This window comes from Channa argus, chromosome 19, assembly GCF_033026475.1.
Source record: "Channa argus isolate prfri chromosome 19, Channa argus male v1.0, whole genome shotgun sequence".
NCBI lineage: Eukaryota > Metazoa > Chordata > Actinopteri > Anabantiformes > Channidae > Channa > Channa argus.
Genome location: NC_090215.1, coordinates 70,217 through 87,322, shown reverse-complemented (window position 1 = coordinate 87,322; position 17,106 = coordinate 70,217). Strand labels below are relative to the sequence as shown.

Here is a 17,106-nt window from a genome sequence, read left to right as displayed (position 1 = left end):
GGCAGGTAAGTCACGTCAAATGGACTTCTTTGTCGTTGAAATGTTCTCAAAGATAGTTGGCTAGTTCACCCAGTCACATTGCCTTGCCATGGTCATGAAGCAAGCCCAAGTCAGTTATTTTCCACTCTCAGCTGAGAAACAAAGACACTATCATTTTTTAAAAAATTTGAACCCAGGGCCTCATACATGCAAAGCATGCGCTCTACCACTGAGCTACATCCCCAGTTGCACTGGCACATAAGCCATACACATGGGAATAGGAAAAAGAGCCGTCTTCAACACCTTTAAAGAAGCATTTGCAGATTTGGCTGTCAAGGACTCTCGGATCCCTACTTGTTCATGTAAAGACCCGCTCCAACAGAGTAAGCAGTGTCAGACACCATTGCTGTAGTGGTTTTCATACATCCCCAGGAAGATGACAATCATTAGGAGGCCAAACTTAACGATGGAATGAAGGTCATTTAGAGCCGTGATTGTTTGAAAACAACAACTCTTGACTCTTTTCCTAGCGCATTTTTTTGATCCTGATCAAAGTTTGATCTCTTCACTCTAGAGAAGATGCTTACTTTGAGATTTCGAAAGTACCGAAAGACCGCACAATTTTCAAATCGCTAAATAGAAGACAACTGCGATGGCCGGGAATCGAACCCGGGTCAACTGCTTGGAAGGCAGCTATGCTCACCACTATACCACCATCGCTTCAAAAGCATTTTATTTTCATTTTCTTAAAAAATCTAATCGGTAGAGTATACAATACAAGTCAGTAATGAGTCTCAGTCATCCGGGTCTGGAAGGTAAGTCATGTCAAATGGACTTCTTTTTAGTTGAAAGAGTTTCGTTAAGTTTCAAAGATAGTTGGCTCTTGTCTGCAGTGCGCTGAATATTGGTTCAGATGCTGCGCTTGTTGCAGAGATTCATTGACCGTTGACAGTATAGATTTAGTACATTAGCTTCTTTCATGAAACTTATTGCAACTTTAAAACCCGCATCAACCTCAACCTGAATCAGATCCGCTCTCTCACAAGTGAGAAATAAACAGACTGGCATTTTTAAAAGCATGTGGAGATGCCAGGGATTGATCCCAGGGCCTTCTACATGCAACACATGCCATCTACCACTGAGCCACAACTCTGGTTGCACACCAATGCAAGCCATACACATGGGAATAGGAAATAGAGCCGTCTTCAATCCCTTTAAAGAAGAATTTGCAGATTTGGCTGTCAAGGACTCTTGGATCCCTACTTGTTCATGTAAAGACCCGCTCCAACAGAGTAAGCAGTGTCAGACACCATTGCTATAGTGGCTTTCATACATCCCCAGAAAGATGACGATCATTAGGAGGCCACACCTAACGATGGAATGAAGGTCATTTAGAGCCGTGATTGTTTAAAGCCAACAACTCTTGACTCTTTTCCTAGCGCATTTTCTTTAGCCTGATCAAAGCTTGTTCTCTTTACCCTACAAACATGTTTACTTTGACATTTCTAAAGTATCGAAAAACCACACAAATTTCAAATCGCTAAACAGAAGACAACTGCAAGGGCAGGGAATCAAACCGTGGTCAACAGCTGGGGAGGGAGCTATGCTCACCACTATACCACCACCACTTCAAACGCACCTTTTTTTTATTCTCTTAAGAAATCAAATTGGTAAAGTATACAGTACAAGTCAGTAAAGATTCTGACTGATCAGTCATGAAAATTTTTCCAACTTGAAAACCCGGATGAACCTCAACCTGAATCAGATCCGCTCTCTCACAGGTGACATATAAACAGACTGTCATTTTTAAAAGTACATGGAGATGGAAGGCAAGTCAAAGGTAAATGGACTTCATTTTAGTTTCAAAGATAGTTGGCTAGTGCACCCAGTCACATTGCCTTGCAACGGTCATGAAGTAAGCCCAAAACACTCATTTTCCACTCTCAGGTGAGAAACAAACAGACTGTCATTTAGTTAAAGCACATGGAGATACCGGGGATTGAACCCTCATACATGCAAAGCATGCGCTCTACCACTGAGCTACATCCCCAACATCATGACAGATTAAATCACATGGGAAGTGGAAATAGAGCAGTCTCAAATACCCGTAAGCAAGCATTCCCAGACTTGGTTGTCAAGGACCCTCGTCTTGCTTGTTTTCTGACAATTTCGGCTGTACACAATACCTACTACCTAGATCAGGTTTGTTCAGCCAATCAGAGCTTAAAGATAGAATCTTAGTTTAGGGTGGGGTGGGATAAGGCAAAGCATAATGTTCTCTTCCAATTGGTGACTGTCTCAACACACGTAATCCAGGTAATTGGCAGTGGGTAGAGCAATAGTTAGCTGGGCATGGTTGGAAGACAAGGAGGCACAGTCATTCAAATTTTTGCAACTTGAAAACCCGGATGAACCTCAGCCTGAATGAGATCCACTCTGTCACAGGTGTCGAATAAACAGACTGTCATTTTTTAAGTACATGGAGATGCCAGGAATTGATCCCAGGGTCTGGCAGGTAAGTCATGTCAAATGGACTTCTTTGTAGTTAAAATGTTCTCAAAGATAGTTGGCTAGTTCACCCAGTCACATTGCCTTGCCATGGTCATGAAGCAAGCCCAAGTCAGTTATTTTCCACTCTCAGCTGAGAAACAAAGCCACTATCATTTTGTTAAAGCACGTGGAGATGCTGGGGATTGAACCCAGGGCCTCATACATGCAAAGCATGCGCTCTACCACTGAGCTACATCCCCAGTTGCACTGGCACATAAGCCATACACATGGGAATAGGAAAAAGAGCCGTCTTCAACACCTTTAAAGAAGCATTTGCAGATTTGGCTGTCAAGGACTCTCGGATCCCTACTTGTTCATGTAAAGACCCGCTCCAAAGAAGTAAGCAGTGTCAGACACCATTGCTGTAGTGGTTTTCATACATACCCAGGAAGATGACAATCATTAGGAGGCCAAACTTAACGATGGAATGAAGGTCATTTAGAGCCGTGATTGTTTGAAAACAACAACTCTTGACTCTTTTCCTAGCGCATTTTTTTGATCCTGATCAAAGTTTGATCTCTTCACTCTAGAGAAGATGCTTACTTTGAGATTTCGAAAGTACCGAAAGACCGCATAATTTTCAAATCGCTAAATAGAAGACAACTGCGATGGCCGGGAATCGAACCCGGGTCAACTGCTTGGAAGGTAGCTATGCTCATCACTATACCACCATCGCTTCAAAAGCATTTTATTTTCATTTTCTTAAAAAATCTAATCGGTAGAGTATACAGTACAAGTCGGTAATGAGTCTCAGTCATCCGGGTCTGGAAGGTAAGTCATGTCAAATGGACTTGTTTTTAGTTGAAAGAGTTTCGTTAAGTTTCAAAGATAGTTGGCTCTTGTCTGCAGTGCGCTGAATATTGGTTCAGATGCTGCGCTTGTTGCAGAGATTCATTGACCGTTGACAGTATAGATTTAGTACATTAGCTTCTTTCATGAAACTTATTGCAACTTTAAAACCCGGATCAACCTCAACCTGAATCAGATCCGCTCTCTCACAAGTGAGAAATAAACAGACTGGCATTTTTAAAAGCATGTGGAGATGCCAGGGATTTATCCCAGGGCCTTCTACATGCAACACATGCCATCTACCACTGAGCCACAACTCTGGTTGCACACCAATGCAAGCCATACACATGGGAATAGGAAATAGAGCCGTCTTCAATCCCTTTAAAGAAGAATTTGCAGAATTGGCTGTCAAGGACTCTTGGATCCCTACTTGTTCATGTAAAGACCCGCTCCAACAGAGTAAGCAGAGTCAGACACCATTGCTGTAGTGGCTTTCATACATCCCCAGAAAGATGACGATCATTAGGAGGCCACACCTAACGATGGAATGAAGGTCATTTAGAGCCGTGATTGTTTAAAGCCAACAACTCTTGACTCTTTTCCTAGCGCATTTTCTTTAGCCTGATCAAAGCTTGTTCTCTTTACCCTACAAACATGTTTACTTTGACATTTCTAAAGTATCGAAAAACCACACAAATTTCAAATCGCTAAACAGAAGACAACTGCAAGGGCAGGGAATCAAACCGTGGTCAACGGCTGGGGAGGGAGCTATGCTCACCACTATACCACCACCACTTCAAACGCACCTTTTTTTATTCTCTTAAGAAATCAAATTGGTAAAGTATACAGTACAAGTCAGTAAAGATTCTGACTGATCAGTCATGAAAATTTTTCCAACTTGAAAACCCGGATGAACCTCAACCTGAATCAGATCCGCTCTCTCACAGGTGACATATAAACAGACTGTCATTTTTAAAAGTACATGGAGATGGAAGGCAAGTCATGTTAAATGGACTTCATTTTAGTTTCAAAGATAGTTGGCTAGTGCACCCAGTCACATTGCCTTGCAACGGTCATGAAGTAAGCCCAAGACACTCATTTTCCACTCTCAGGTGAGAAACAAACAGACTGTCATTTAGTTAAAGATCATGGAGATACCAGGGATTGAACCCTCATACATGCAAAGCATGCGCTCTACCACTGAGTTACATCCCCAACATCATGACAGATTAAGATCACATGGGAAGTGGAAATAGAGCAGTCTCAAATACGCGTAAGCAAGCATTCCCAGACTTGTTTGTCAAGGACCCTCGTCTTGCTTGTTTTCTGACAATTTCGGCTGTACACAATACCTACTACCAGGATCAGGTTTGTACAGCCAATCAGAGCTTAAAGATAGCATCTTAGTTTAGGGTGGGGTGGGATAAGGCAAAGCATAATGTTCTCTTCCAATTGGTGACTGTCTCAACACACGTAATCCAGGTAATTGGCAGTGGGTAGAGCAATAGTTAGCTGGGCATAGTTGGAAGACAAGGAGGCACAGTCATTCAAATTTTTGCAACTTGAAAACCCGGATGAACCTCAGCCTGAATGAGATCCACTCTCTCACAGGTGTCGAATAAACAGACTGTCATTTTTTAAGTACATGGAGATGCCAGGAATTGATCCCAGGGTCTGGCAGGTAAGTCATGTCAAATGGACTTCTTTGTCGTTAAAATGTTCTCAAAGATAGTTGGCTAGTTCACCCAGTCACATTGCCTTGCCATGGTCATGAAGCAAGCCCAAGTCAGTTATTTTCCACTCTCAGCTGAGAAACAAAGACACTATCATTTTGTTAAAGCACGTGGAGATGCTGGGGATTGAACCCAGGGCCTCATACATGCAAAGCATGCGCTCTACCACTGAGCTACATCCCCAGTTGCACTGGCACATAAGCCATACACATGGGAATAGGAAAAAGAGCCGTCTTCAACACCTTTAAAGAAGCATTTGGAGATTTGGCTGTCAAGGACTCTCGGATCCCTACTTGTTCATGTAAAGACCCGCTCCAACAGAGTAAGCAGTGTCAGACACCATTGCTGTAGTGGTTTTCATACATCCCCAGGAAGATGACAATCATTAGGAGGCCAAACTTAACGATGGAATGAAGGTCATTTAGAGCCGTGATTGTTTGAAAACAACAACTCTTGACTCTTTTCCTAGCGCATTTTCTTGATCCTGATCAAATTTTGATCTCTTCACTCTAGAGAAGATGCTTACTTTGAGATTTCGAAAGTACCGAAAGACCGCACAATTTTCAAATCGCTAAATAGAAGACAACTGCGGTGGCCGGGAATCGAACCCGGGTCAACTGCTTGGAAGCCAGCTATGCTCACCACTATACCACCATCGCTTCAAAAGCATTTTATTTTCATTCCCTTAAAAAATCTAATCGGTAGAGTATACAGTACAAGTCAGTAAAGATTCTGACTGATCAGTCATGAAACTTTTTCCAACTTGAAAACCCGGATGAACCTCAACCTGAATCAGATCCGCTCTCTCACAGGTGACATATAAACAGACTGTCATTTTTAAAAGTACATGGAGATGGAAGGCAAGTCAACAGTAAATGGACTTCATTTTAGTTTCAAAGATAGTTGGCTAGTGCACCCAGTCACATTGCCTTGCAACGGTCATGAAGTAAGCCCAAGACACTCATTTTCCACTCTCAGGTGAGAAACAAACAGACTGTCATTTAGTTAAAGCACATGGAGATACCGGGGATTGAACCCTCATACATGCAAAGCATGCGCTCTACCACTGAGCTACATCCACAACATCATGACAGATTAAGATCACATGGGAAGTGGAAATAGAGCAGTCTCAAATACCCGTAAGCAAGCATTCCCAGACTTGGTTGTCAAGGACCCTCGTCTTGCTTGTTTTCTGACAATTTCGGCTGTACACAATACCTACTACCTGGATCAGGTTTGTTCAGCCAATCAGAGCTTAAAGATAGAATCTTAGTTTAGGGTGGGGTGGGATAAGGCAAAGCATAATGTTCTCTTCCAATTGGTGACTGTCTCAACACACGTAATCCAGGTAATTGGCAGTGGGTAGAGCAATAGTTAGCTGGGCATAGTTGGAAGACAAGGAGGCACAGTCATTCAAATTTTTGCAACTTTAAAACCCGGATGAACCTCAGACTGAATGAGATCCACTCTCTCACAAGTGTCGAATAAACAGACTGTCATTTTTTAAGTACATGGAGATGCCAGGAATTGATTCCAGGGTCTGGCAGGTAAGTCATGTCAAATGGACTTCTTTGTCGTTAAAATGTTCTCAAAGATAATTGGCTAGTTCACCCAGTCACATTGCCTTGCCATGGTCATGAAGCAAGCCCAAGTCAGTTATTTTCCACTCTCAGCTGAGAAACAAAGACACTATCATTTTGTTAAAGCACGTGGAGATGCTGGGGATTGAACCCAGGGCCTCATACATGCAAAGCATGCGCTCTACCACTGAGCTACATCCCCAGTTGCACTGGCACATAAGCCATACACATGGGAATAGGAAAAAGAGCCGTCTTCAACACCTTTAAAGAAGCATTTGCAGATTTGGCTGTCAAGGACTCTCGGATCCCTACTTGTTCATGTAAAGACCCGCTCCAAAGAAGTAAGCAGTGTCAGACACCATTGCTGTAGTGGTTTTCATACATCCCCAGGAAGAAGACAATCATTAGGAGGCCAAACTTAACGATGGAATGAAGGTCATTTAGAGCCGTGATTGTTTGAAAACAACAACTCTTGACTCTTTTCCTAGCGCATTTTTTTGATCCTGATCAAAGTTTGATCTCTTCACTCTAGAGAAGATGCTTACTTTGAGATTTCGAAAGTACCGAAAGACCGCATAATTTTCAAATCGCTAAATAGAAGACAACTGCGATGGCCGGGAATCGAACCCGGGTCAACTACTTGGAAGGTAGCTATGCTCACCACTATACCACCATCGCTTCAAAAGCATTTTATTTTCATTTTCTTAAAAAATCTAATCGGTAGAGTATACAGTACAAGTCGGTAATGAGTCTCAGTCATCCGGGTCTGGAAGGTAAGTCATGTCAAATGGACTTCTTTTTAGTTGAAAGAGTTTCGTTAAGTTTCAAAGATAGTTGGCTCTTGTCTGCAGTGCGCTGAATATTGGTTCAGATGCTGCGCTTGTTGCAGAGATTCATTGACCGTTGACAGTATAGATTTAGTACATTAGCTTCTTTCATGAAACTTATTGCAACTTTAAAACCCGGATCAACCTCAACCTGAATCAGATCCGCTCTCTCACAAGTGAGAAATAAACAGACTGGCATTTTTAAAAGCATGTGGAGATGCCAGGGATTGATCCCAGGGCCTTCTACATGCAACACATGCCATCTACCACTGAGCCACAACTCTGGTTGCACACCAATGCAAGCCATACACATGGGAATAGGAAATAGAGCCGTCTTCAATCCCTTTAAAGAAGAATTTGCAGAATTGGCTGTCAAGGACTCTTGGATCCCTACTTGTTCATGTAAAGACCCGCTCCAACAGAGTAAGCAGTGTCAGACACCATTGCTGTAGTGGCTTTCATACATCCCCAGAAAGATGACGATCATTAGGAGGCCACACCTAACGATGGAATGAAGGTCATTTAGAGCCGTGATTGTTTAAAGCCAACAACTCTTGACTCTTTTCCTAGCGCATTTTCTTTAGCCTGATCAAAGCTTGTTCTCTTTACCCTACAAACATGTTTACTTTGACATTTCTAAAGTATCGAAAAACCACACAAATTTCAAATCGCTAAACAGAAGACAACTGCAAGGGCAGGGAATCAAACCGTGGTCAACGGCTGGGGAGGGAGCTATGCTCACCACTATACCACCACCACTTCAAACGCACCTTTTTTTATTCTCTTAAGAAATCAAATTGGTAAAGTATACAGTACAAGTCAGTAAAGATTCTGACTGATCAGTCATGAAAATTTTTCCAACTTGAAAACCCGGATGAACCTCAACCTGAATCAGATCCGCTCTCTCACAGGTGACATATAAACAGACTGTCATTTTTAAAAGTACATGGAGATGGAAGGCAAGTCATGTTAAATGGACTTCATTTTAGTTTCAAAGATAGTTGGCTAGTGCACCCAGTCACATTGCCTTGCAACGGTCATGAAGTAAGCCCAAGCCACTCATTTTCCACTCTCACGTGAGAAACAAACAGACTGTCATTTAGTTAAAGATCATGGAGATACCAGGGATTGAACCCTCATACATGCAAAGCATGCGCTCTACCACTGAGCTACATCCCCAACATCATGACAGATTAAGATCACATGGGAAGTGGAAATAGAGCAGTCTCAAATACGCGTAAGCAAGCATTCCCAGACTTGGTTGTCAAGGACCCTCGTCTTGCTTGTTTTCTGACAATTTCGGCTGTACACAATACCTACTACCTGGATCAGGTTTGTACAGCCAATCAGAGCTTAAAGATAGCATCTTAGTTTAGGGTGGGGTGGGATAAGGCAAAGCATAATGTTCTCTTCCAATTGGTGACTGTCTCAGCACACGTAATCCAGGTAATTGGCAGTGGGTAGAGCAATAGTTAGCTGGGCATAGTTGGAAGACAAGGAGGCACAGTCATTCAAATTTTTGCAACTTGAAAACCCGGATGAACCTCAGCCTGAATGAGATCCACTCTCTCACAAGTGTCGAATAAACAGACTGTCATTTTTTAAGTACATGGAGATGCCAGGAATTGATCCCAGGGTCTGGCAGGTAAGTCATGTCAAATGGACTTCTTTGTCATTGAAATGTTCTCAAAGATAGTTGGCTAGTTCACCCAGTCACATTGCCTTGCCATGGTCATGAAGCAAGCCCAAGTCAGTTATTTTCCACTCTCAGCTGAGAAACAAAGCCACTATCGTTTTGTTAAAGCACGTGGAGATGCTGGGGATTGAACCCAGGGCCTCATACATGCAAAGCATGCGCTCTACCACTGAGCTACATCCCCAGTTGCACTGGCACATAAGCCATACACATGGGAATAGGAAAAAGAGCCGTCTTCAACACCTTTAAAGAAGCATTTGCAGATTTGGCTGTCAAGGACTCTCGGATCCCTACTTGTTCATGTAAAGACCCGTTCCAACAGAGTAAGCAGTGTCAGACACCATTGCTGTAGTGGTTTTCATACATCCCCAGGAAGATGACAATCATTAGGAGGCCAAACTTAACGATGGAATGAAGGTCATTTAGAGCCGTGATTGTTTGAAAACAACAACTCTTGACTCTTTTCCTAGCGCATTTTCTTGATCCTGATCACATTTTGATCTCTTCACTCTAGAGAAGATGCTTACTTTGAGATTTCGAAAGTACCGAAAGACCGCACAATTTTCAAATCGCTAAATAGAAGACAACTGCGATGGCCGGGAATCGAACCCGGGTCAACTGCTTGGAAGGCAGCTATGCTCACCACTATACCACCATCGCTTCAAAAGCATTTTATTTTCATTCCCTTAAAAAATCTAATCGGTAGAGTATACAGTACAAGTCAGTAAAGAGTCTCAGTCATCCGGGTCTGGAAGGTAAGTCATGTCAAATGGACTTCTTTTTAGTTGAAAGAGTTTCGTTAAGTTTCAAAGATAGTTGGCTCTTGTCTGCAGTGCGCTGAATATTGGTTCAGATGCTGCGCTTGTTGCAGAGATTCATTGACCGTTGACAGTATAGATTTAGTACATTAGCTTCTTTCATGAAACTTATTGCAACTTTAAAACCCGGATCAACCTCAACCTGAATCAGATCCGCTCTCTCACAAGTGAGAAATAAACAGACTGGCATTTTTAAAAGCATGTGGAGATGCCAGGGATTAATCCCAGGGCCTTCTACATGCAACACATGCCATGTACCACTGAGATACAACTCTGGTTGCACACCAATGCAAGCCATACACATGGGAATAGGAAATAGAGCCGTCTTCAATCACTTTAAAGAAGAATTTGCAGATTTGGCTGTCAAGGACTCTCGGATCCCCACTTGTTCATGTAAAGACCTGCTCCAACAGAGTAAGCAGTGTCAGACTCCATTGCTGTAGTGGCTTTCATACATCCCCAGGAAGATGACGATCATTAGGAGGCCACACCTAACGATTGAATGAAGGTCCTTTAGAGCCGTGATTGTTTAAAGCCAACAACTCTTGACTCTTTTCCTAGCGCATTTTCTTTAGCCTGATCAAAGCTTGTTCTCTTTACCCTACAAACATGTTTACTTTGACATTTCTAAAGTATCGAAAAACCACACAAATTTCAAATCGCTAAACAGAAGACAACTGCAAGGGCAGGGAATCAAACCGTGGTCAACTGCTTGGAAGCCAGCTATGCTCACCACTATACCACCATCGCTTCAAAAGCATTTTATTTTCATTCCCTTAAAAAATCTAATCGGTAGAGTATACAGTACAAGTCAGTAAAGATTCTGACTGATCAGTCATGAAACTTTTTCCAACTTGAAAACCCGGATGAACCTCAACCTGAATCAGATCCGCTCTCTCACAGGTGACATATAAACAGACTGTCATTTTTAAAAGTACATGGAGATGGAAGGCAAGTCAACAGTAAATGGACTTCATTTTAGTTTCAAAGATAGTTGGCTAGTGCACCCAGTCACATTGCCTTGCAACGGTCATGAAGTAAGCCCAAGACACTCATTTTCCACTCTCAGGTGAGAAACAAACAGACTGTCATTTAGTTAAAGCACATGGAGATACCGGGGATTGAACCCTCATACATGCAAAGCATGCGCTCTACCACTGAGCTACATCCACAACATCATGACAGATTAAGATCACATGGGAAGTGGAAATAGAGCAGTCTCAAATACCCGTAAGCAAGCATTCCCAGACTTGGTTGTCAAGGACCCTCGTCTTGCTTGTTTTCTGACAATTTCGGCTGTACACAATACCTACTACCTGGATCAGGTTTGTTCAGCCAATCAGAGCTTAAAGATAGAATCTTAGTTTAGGGTGGGGTGGGATAAGGCAAAGCATAATGTTCTCTTCCAATTGGTGACTGTCTCAACACACGTAATCCAGGTAATTGGCAGTGGGTAGAGCAATAGTTAGCTGGGCATAGTTGGAAGACAAGGAGGCACAGTCATTCAAATTTTTGCAACTTTAAAACCCGGATGAACCTCAGACTGAATGAGATCCACTCTCTCACAAGTGTCGAATAAACAGACTGTCATTTTTTAAGTACATGGAGATGCCAGGAATTGATTCCAGGGTCTGGCAGGTAAGTCATGTCAAATGGACTTCTTTGTCGTTAAAATGTTCTCAAAGATAATTGGCTAGTTCACCCAGTCACATTGCCTTGCCATGGTCATGAAGCAAGCCCAAGTCAGTTATTTTCCACTCTCAGCTGAGAAACAAAGACACTATCATTTTGTTAAAGCACGTGGAGATGCTGGGGATTGAACCCAGGGCCTCATACATGCAAAGCATGCGCTCTACCACTGAGCTACATCCCCAGTTGCACTGGCACATAAGCCATACACATGGGAATAGGAAAAAGAGCCGTCTTCAACACCTTTAAAGAAGCATTTGCAGATTTGGCTGTCAAGGACTCTCGGATCCCTACTTGTTCATGTAAAGACCCGCTCCAAAGAAGTAAGCAGTGTCAGACACCATTGCTGTAGTGGTTTTCATACATCCCCAGGAAGAAGACAATCATTAGGAGGCCAAACTTAACGATGGAATGAAGGTCATTTAGAGCCGTGATTGTTTGAAAACAACAACTCTTGACTCTTTTCCTAGCGCATTTTTTTGATCCTGATCAAAGTTTGATCTCTTCACTCTAGAGAAGATGCTTACTTTGAGATTTCGAAAGTACCGAAAGACCGCATAATTTTCAAATCGCTAAATAGAAGACAACTGCGATGGCCGGGAATCGAACCCGGGTCAACTGCTTGGAAGGTAGCTATGCTCACCACTATACCACCATCGCTTCAAAAGCATTTTATTTTCATTTTCTTAAAAAATCTAATCGGTAGAGTATACAGTACAAGTCGGTAATGAGTCTCAGTCATCCGGGTCTGGAAGGTAAGTCATGTCAAATGGACTTCTTTTTAGTTGAAAGAGTTTCGTTAAGTTTCAAAGATAGTTGGCTCTTGTCTGCAGTGCGCTGAATATTGGTTCAGATGCTGCGCTTGTTGCAGAGATTCATTGACCGTTGACAGTATAGATTTAGTACATTAGCTTCTTTCATGAAACTTATTGCAACTTTAAAACCCGGATCAACCTCAACCTGAATCAGATCCGCTCTCTCACAAGTGAGAAATAAACAGACTGGCATTTTTAAAAGCATGTGGAGATGCCAGGGATTGATCCCAGGGCCTTCTACATGCAACACATGCCATCTACCACTGAGCCACAACTCTGGTTGCACACCAATGCAAGCCATACACATGGGAATAGGAAATAGAGCCGTCTTCAATCCCTTTAAAGAAGAATTTGCAGAATTGGCTGTCAAGGACTCTTGGATCCCTACTTGTTCATGTAAAGACCCGCTCCAACAGAGTAAGCAGTGTCAGACACCATTGCTGTAGTGGCTTTCATACATCCCCAGAAAGATGACGATCATTAGGAGGCCACACCTAACGATGGAATGAAGGTCATTTAGAGCCGTGATTGTTTAAAGCCAACAACTCTTGACTCTTTTCCTAGCGCATTTTCTTTAGCCTGATCAAAGCTTGTTCTCTTTACCCTACAAACATGTTTACTTTGACATTTCTAAAGTATCGAAAAACCACACAAATTTCAAATCGCTAAACAGAAGACAACTGCAAGGGCAGGGAATCAAACCGTGGTCAACGGCTGGGGAGGGAGCTATGCTCACCACTATACCACCACCACTTCAAACGCACCTTTTTTTATTCTCTTAAGAAATCAAATTGGTAAAGTATACAGTACAAGTCAGTAAAGATTCTGACTGATCAGTCATGAAAATTTTTCCAACTTGAAAACCCGGATGAACCTCAACCTGAATCAGATCCGCTCTCTCACAGGTGACATATAAACAGACTGTCATTTTTAAAAGTACATGGAGATGGAAGGCAAGTCATGTTAAATGGACTTCATTTTAGTTTCAAAGATAGTTGGCTAGTGCACCCAGTCACATTGCCTTGCAACGGTCATGAAGTAAGCCCAAGCCACTCATTTTCCACTCTCACGTGAGAAACAAACAGACTGTCATTTAGTTAAAGATCATGGAGATACCAGGGATTGAACCCTCATACATGCAAAGCATGCGCTCTACCACTGAGCTACATCCCCAACATCATGACAGATTAAGATCACATGGGAAGTGGAAATAGAGCAGTCTCAAATACGCGTAAGCAAGCATTCCCAGACTTGGTTGTCAAGGACCCTCGTCTTGCTTGTTTTCTGACAATTTCGGCTGTACACAATACCTACTACCTGGATCAGGTTTGTACAGCCAATCAGAGCTTAAAGATAGCATCTTAGTTTAGGGTGGGGTGGGATAAGGCAAAGCATAATGTTCTCTTCCAATTGGTGACTGTCTCAGCACACGTAATCCAGGTAATTGGCAGTGGGTAGAGCAATAGTTAGCTGGGCATAGTTGGAAGACAAGGAGGCACAGTCATTCAAATTTTTGCAACTTGAAAACCCGGATGAACCTCAGCCTGAATGAGATCCACTCTCTCACAAGTGTCAAATAAACAGACTGTCATTTTTTAAGTACATGGAGATGCCAGGAATTGATCCCAGGGTCTGGCAGGTAAGTCATGTCAAATGGACTTCTTTGTCATTGAAATGTTCTCAAAGATAGTTGGCTAGTTCACCCAGTCACATTGCCTTGCCATGGTCATGAAGCAAGCCCAAGTCAGTTATTTTCCACTCTCAGCTGAGAAACAAAGCCACTATCGTTTTGTTAAAGCACGTGGAGATGCTGGGGATTGAACCCAGGGCCTCATACATGCAAAGCATGCGCTCTACCACTGAGCTACATCCCCAGTTGCACTGGCACATAAGCCATACACATGGGAATAGGAAAAAGAGCCGTCTTCAACACCTTTAAAGAAGCATTTGCAGATTTGGCTGTCAAGGACTCTCGGATCCCTACTTGTTCATGTAAAGACCCGTTCCAACAGAGTAAGCAGTGTCAGACACCATTGCTGTAGTGGTTTTCATACATCCCCAGGAAGATGACAATCATTAGGAGGCCAAACTTAACGATGGAATGAAGGTCATTTAGAGCCGTGATTGTTTGAAAACAACAACTCTTGACTCTTTTCCTAGCGCATTTTCTTGATCCTGATCACATTTTGATCTCTTCACTCTAGAGAAGATGCTTACTTTGAGATTTCGAAAGTACCGAAAGACCGCACAATTTTCAAATCGCTAAATAGAAGACAACTGCGATGGCCGGGAATCGAACCCGGGTCAACTGCTTGGAAGGCAGCTATGCTCACCACTATACCACCATCGCTTCAAAAGCATTTTATTTTCATTCCCTTAAAAAATCTAATCGGTAGAGTATACAGTACAAGTCAGTAAAGAGTCTCAGTCATCCGGGTCTGGAAGGTAAGTCATGTCAAATGGACTTCTTTTTAGTTGAAAGAGTTTCGTTAAGTTTCAAAGATAGTTGGCTCTTGTCTGCAGTGCGCTGAATATTGGTTCAGATGCTGCGCTTGTTGCAGAGATTCATTGACCGTTGACAGTATAGATTTAGTACATTAGCTTCTTTCATGAAACTTATTGCAACTTTAAAACCCGGATCAACCTCAACCTGAATCAGATCCGCTCTCTCACAAGTGAGAAATAAACAGACTGGCATTTTTAAAAGCATGTGGAGATGCCAGGGATTAATCCCAGGGCCTTCTACATGCAACACATGCCATGTACCACTGAGATACAACTCTGGTTGCACACCAATGCAAGCCATACACATGGGAATAGGAAATAGAGCCGTCTTCAATCCCTTTAAAGAAGAATTTGCAGATTTGGCTGTCAAGGACTCTCGGATCCCCACTTGTTCATGTAAAGACCTGCTCCAACAGAGTAAGCAGTGTCAGACTCCATTGCTGTAGTGGCTTTCATACATCCCCAGGAAGATGACGATCATTAGGAGGCCACACCTAACGATTGAATGAAGGTCCTTTAGAGCCGTGATTGTTTAAAGCCAACAACTCTTGACTCTTTTCCTAGCGCATTTTCTTTAGCCTGATCAAAGCTTGTTCTCTTTACCCTACAAACATGTTTACTTTGACATTTCTAAAGTATCGAAAAACCACACAAATTTCAAATCGCTAAACAGAAGACAACTGCAAGGGCAGGGAATCAAACCGTGGTCAACGGCTGGGGAGGGAGCTATGCTCACCACTATACCACCACCACTTCAAACGCACCTTTTTTTAATTCTCTTAAGAAATCAAATTGGTAAAGTATACAGTACAAGTCAGTAAAGATTCTGACTGATCAGTCATGAAAATTTTTCCAACTTGAAAACCCGGATGAACCTCAACCTGAATCAGATCCGCTCTCTCACAGGTGACATATAAACAGACTGTCATTTTTAAAAGTACATGGAGATGGAAGGCAAGTCAAAGGTAAATGGACTTCATTTTAGTTTCAAAGATAGTTGGCTAGTGCACCCAGTCACATTGCCTTGCAACGGTCATGAAGTAAGCCCAAGACACTCATTTTCCACTCTCAGGTGAGAAACAAACAGACTGTCATTTAGTTAAAGCACATGGAGATACCGGGGATTGAACCCTCATACATGCAAAGCATGCGCTCTACCACTGAGCTACATCCCCAACATCATGACAGATTAAGATCACATGGGAAGTGGAAATAGAGCAGTCTCAAATACCCGTAAGCAAGCATTCCCAGACTTGGTTGTCAAGGACCCTCGTCTTGCTTGTTTTCTGACAATTTCGGCTGTACACAATACCTACTACCTGGATCAGGTTTGTTCAGCCAATCAGAGCTTAAAGATAGCATCTTAGTTTAGGGTGGGGTGGGATAAGGCAAAGCATAATGTTCTCTTCCAATTGGTGACTGTCTCAACACACGTAATCCAGGTAATTGGCAGTGGGTAGAGCAATAGTTAGCTGGGCATAGTTGGAAGACAAGGAGGCACAGTCATTCAAATTTTTGCAACTTGAAAACCCAGATGAACCTCAACCTGAATGAGATCCACTCTCTCACAGGTGTCAAATAAACAGACTGTCATTTTTTAAGTACATGGAGATGCCAGGAATTGATCCCAGGGATTGATCCCAGGGTCTGGCAGGTAAGTCATGTCAAATGGACTTCTTTGTCTTTAAAATGTTCTCAAAGATAGTTGGCTAGTTCACCCAGTCACATTGCCTTGCCATGGTCATGAAGCAAGCCCAAGTCAGTTATTTTCCACTCTCAGCTGAGAAACAAAGACACTATCATTTTGTTAAAGCACGTGGAGATGCTGGGGATTGAACCCAGGGCCTCATACATGCAAAGCATGCGCTCTACCACTGAGCTACATCCCCAGTTGCACTGGCACATAAGCCATACACATGGGAATAGGAAAAAGAGCCGTCTTCAACACCTTTAAAGAAGCATTTGCAGATTTGGCTGTCAAGGACTCTCGGATCCCTACTTGTTCATGTAAAGACCCGTTCCAACAGAGTAAGCAGTGTCAGACACCATTGCTGTAGTGGTTTTCATACATCCCCAGGAAGATGACAATCATTAGGAGGCCAAACTTAACGATGGAATGAAGGTC

General features: G+C 42.6%; 14 non-coding genes across 14 annotated transcripts; all 14 read right to left on the bottom strand.

Moving 5' to 3' along the window:
• Positions 1 to 627: 627 nt before the first annotated feature.
• On the bottom strand, positions 628 to 699 carry trnag-ucc (transfer RNA glycine (anticodon UCC)). The gene has a single exon. It is a non-coding gene; the product is annotated as a tRNA-Gly (tRNA).
• Positions 700 to 2,657: 1,958 nt separating this feature from the next.
• On the bottom strand, positions 2,658 to 2,729 carry trnaa-ugc (transfer RNA alanine (anticodon UGC)). Its single transcript has one exon. It is a non-coding gene; the product is annotated as a tRNA-Ala (tRNA).
• A 404-nt stretch (positions 2,730 to 3,133) lies between these two features.
• Positions 3,134 to 3,205, bottom strand: trnag-ucc (transfer RNA glycine (anticodon UCC)). Its single transcript has one exon. It is a non-coding gene; the product is annotated as a tRNA-Gly (tRNA).
• A 1,957-nt stretch (positions 3,206 to 5,162) lies between these two features.
• trnaa-ugc (transfer RNA alanine (anticodon UGC)) lies at positions 5,163 to 5,234 on the bottom strand. The gene has a single exon. It is a non-coding gene; the product is annotated as a tRNA-Ala (tRNA).
• A 404-nt stretch (positions 5,235 to 5,638) lies between these two features.
• On the bottom strand, positions 5,639 to 5,710 carry trnag-ucc (transfer RNA glycine (anticodon UCC)). The gene has a single exon. It is a non-coding gene; the product is annotated as a tRNA-Gly (tRNA).
• A 1,051-nt stretch (positions 5,711 to 6,761) lies between these two features.
• trnaa-ugc (transfer RNA alanine (anticodon UGC)) lies at positions 6,762 to 6,833 on the bottom strand. Its single transcript has one exon. It is a non-coding gene; the product is annotated as a tRNA-Ala (tRNA).
• Positions 6,834 to 7,237: 404 nt separating this feature from the next.
• On the bottom strand, positions 7,238 to 7,309 carry trnag-ucc (transfer RNA glycine (anticodon UCC)). The gene has a single exon. It is a non-coding gene; the product is annotated as a tRNA-Gly (tRNA).
• A 1,957-nt stretch (positions 7,310 to 9,266) lies between these two features.
• On the bottom strand, positions 9,267 to 9,338 carry trnaa-ugc (transfer RNA alanine (anticodon UGC)). The gene has a single exon. It is a non-coding gene; the product is annotated as a tRNA-Ala (tRNA).
• A 404-nt stretch (positions 9,339 to 9,742) lies between these two features.
• Positions 9,743 to 9,814, bottom strand: trnag-ucc (transfer RNA glycine (anticodon UCC)). Its single transcript has one exon. It is a non-coding gene; the product is annotated as a tRNA-Gly (tRNA).
• A 1,959-nt stretch (positions 9,815 to 11,773) lies between these two features.
• trnaa-ugc (transfer RNA alanine (anticodon UGC)) lies at positions 11,774 to 11,845 on the bottom strand. Its single transcript has one exon. It is a non-coding gene; the product is annotated as a tRNA-Ala (tRNA).
• Positions 11,846 to 12,249: 404 nt separating this feature from the next.
• Positions 12,250 to 12,321, bottom strand: trnag-ucc (transfer RNA glycine (anticodon UCC)). The gene has a single exon. It is a non-coding gene; the product is annotated as a tRNA-Gly (tRNA).
• Positions 12,322 to 14,278: 1,957 nt separating this feature from the next.
• On the bottom strand, positions 14,279 to 14,350 carry trnaa-ugc (transfer RNA alanine (anticodon UGC)). The gene has a single exon. It is a non-coding gene; the product is annotated as a tRNA-Ala (tRNA).
• Positions 14,351 to 14,754: 404 nt separating this feature from the next.
• Positions 14,755 to 14,826, bottom strand: trnag-ucc (transfer RNA glycine (anticodon UCC)). Its single transcript has one exon. It is a non-coding gene; the product is annotated as a tRNA-Gly (tRNA).
• A 1,972-nt stretch (positions 14,827 to 16,798) lies between these two features.
• On the bottom strand, positions 16,799 to 16,870 carry trnaa-ugc (transfer RNA alanine (anticodon UGC)). Its single transcript has one exon. It is a non-coding gene; the product is annotated as a tRNA-Ala (tRNA).
• Positions 16,871 to 17,106: the final 236 nt, after the last annotated feature.